This window comes from Sciurus vulgaris (assembly GCF_902686455.1).
Source record: "Sciurus vulgaris genome assembly, chromosome: 9".
Taxonomy (NCBI): domain Eukaryota; kingdom Metazoa; phylum Chordata; class Mammalia; order Rodentia; family Sciuridae; genus Sciurus; species Sciurus vulgaris.
Window position 1 is genome coordinate 62,856,908 of NC_136469.1, and position 2,743 is coordinate 62,859,650.

At 46.3% G+C, this 2,743-nt stretch overlaps 1 pseudogene across 1 annotated transcript; it reads right to left on the bottom strand.

Moving 5' to 3' along the window:
• Positions 1-213: 213 nt before the first annotated feature.
• LOC306670208 (abl interactor 1-like) lies at positions 214-1,753 on the bottom strand (annotated as a pseudogene). The gene has a single exon. The product of its transcript is annotated as an abl interactor 1-like (transcript).
• Positions 1,754-2,743: the final 990 nt, after the last annotated feature.

The window sequence follows — 2,743 nt, forward strand, 5'->3', positions numbered from 1 at the left end:
TAAAATTAACAATGTGTAAGTAAGTACATAAGCATAATCAATTGGACAGCCTCTTGTAAAAATTGCCATTTAGCAATATAAAAACTGTCTCAAAGATTTATGCTTACAGGTAGACATTCAAATATACTGATAAAACAGCATTTCCTGAAAATATGGGCACATTTTAAACATTAAGACAATTCTGTTAACATAAGAGTCCCACAGTATGACTGAATAATAAGAACCTACTTTAAAAGCCAAAAAAAAAAAAAAGGAAAGAAAAATAATTAATCAGCATAGTGCATGATTGATTCAACATAGTTCCCAGGGAGAGACCAGTCACTCGATTGCAGACTCCTTCATACCAGCCATCAATCATTCTTCTTATAACATAAATGATTGCAACCCTCCATAAATGACGCTCATCATCCTTGTCTTTTGTATAATCATATATTGCAACAACTTTCTCAATATAATTCTTAGGGGCCCAAGCAGGATCCCCATCAGCATATGGATCATTATACTGAACTACTACCACCGCGGCTTCCTCATCTTCATAGTCCACTGGCGGAGGTGGGGGTGGGGGTGGAGAGTCATCAAACATGGAATGTCATCTGGTGGAGGTGGTGGTGGTGGAGTTGGGCTATCAGCAATTGAATTTTGAGAATAAAGTGGACCTCCATTAACATGAGGCTGAGCAGAAAATTGAGCAGGTCACAGAGTGGAGTTCGTCTGTATCCACCAGAAGATGTCGAAGAAGTGGTAGAGTTGGTCGAGAAATCTGCCTGGTCATTGTGCCATACTGGAACCAGGAGCTGAGCCCGGGGCTGGTCCAATAGTGGGTGGTGAAGGTGTAGGCACAGCAATGGGAATGCCAATAACTACTGCTTCCACTATTTTCTCGACTTCCACTTCCTCCACTTAACTTCCACTGTGTGTCCTTGGTCTCTGATTTAAAGAAGCTGTCCTGCCTGGACTATGCTGACTTCCAAGTCTTGCAGGACTGGTCATATAGTCATTAGGAACTGTTGGGGGTTTAACAGGGTTCCAGGGTTTTATAAGGAGTATTTCGTCCAACGTTCCCCGGCCTGACATAGGAGGACTTGGTGGTTTCTGAGTAGGAGGATTTGTTCTCGACAGTGTGCCAGTTCTTGCAGGTTGGATATTTCCATGCTTGACACCATGACCCACATCATCCAGAACTGTGTAGTCAATAGGTTTCCGAATATATCTTACGGGGGCGCTCCATATTGCAGGTGCTATTATTTTGTGAGTTCTTGATGTATTCTTATTTGTGGTCAAAATGCCAATCTCTCTTCGAGCCACTTTCTCTTTATGAATATCCACAGTCTGTGAGATATGATTGATGGAAGACTCCATTCTCCGAAGCTGAGAGGCCTGGATGTCCAATAACTGGGTACATTGTTGGCCAATGCATTTATTTGATAAGCAACACTAGCTAGAGATTGGGTTGTATATGCTTTGGTCTCTTCTAAAGCTTTTCTCTTGTCTGTAGCCTGTATGTAGTTGTTTTCACAGTAGTCCGCCACCCGGGTCAGGTTCTGGTAACTATCAGCGCCCGCTTGCCAGATGGAATCTCCTCCTCTAGTAACATCTGCAGCTCTGGCATTTTCCACCCCTCTGCATCGCTTCCTCTAGCGTTAAAGAGACAGAGGCAGCAAGGTCCGCCGAGGCTTGGAGCACCTCACAGCCCGGATACAAACGGCCTACCCGCCCTCCCGTCTGGTATTGTGGGAGGGCACCTCCTCCTCTTCCTCCTCACTCTCTCCACCCCCCTCCACCCACTTCCTGCTGCCACCATCTTTAATTGGGACAGCTTCCATCTTGGGACACCTGCCAGAAACCAGAAGCCCATCATCAAGTTACAAAGGGTTATCTGCTGCTGCCGCCACCAACTAAGGACATGGTCCTTTCCATCTAGGGATAATAGCCAGGACCTGAAAGATCATCACCAAGGACTCTACTGACTTGGTTATATCGGAGATATCCCTGCTAAGTGATAATAGCTAACATCTTGCTGCAGAGGCAGGAGAGAGCCTTGCAAGGGGTTGGTAGTTTAGAAAAGGGTGTGAGGGCATCTTGATCCTAGCTTGTCCAGTCAACCAGCCCAGCACCCACCAAGATCCCACTGAAAACTCAGGCAGCGCTTGCAGGAACCCAACGTCAGTCTGGTCCATGACTCCCCTCCTCAATACAGCACCCACTGATCACCTCATCCTGCCAGTTTGGCAATGAACAGGTCCTTCCAGCTCCTCAATCCCCAGTCTCCCAACCACCCACTAGTCATCAACCTTGCCCAGTGCTTGCAGATATGTGGTTGGCCTACACCTCTCAATGTTTGATTCTGATTTGTCCAATACAGAATAGCTTTCAGAGACAGGGCACAGGTCCCAGCACTCAGGACCTCCAGGGAGAGAGGTTCCTGATTGGGAAGTCAAAATAGCAGGGGCAGGAAAGATATAATTTAGAGACTAAATTAAAGACCAGGAATTCTGGGGTCTAGAAGTAACAGAATGTGCTAAGACCAGGCTCCTGTGTCATATGAGTGGACCCCAAAGGAGAGTCCCAGGTCGCAGTCTTCCAGAGGGATTGGCAATTGCTATACCCTACCTCCAGGAGTCCTGCCTCCAAGTCTAACGCTCCCACCTCTGTAGCTTTCATCATCCTGAGGGCAGAATTACCAGCAAACTCAAGACAACCCAGTCTATTAGAAGGGAAGCAGACAAGATATTGAACTTCAACA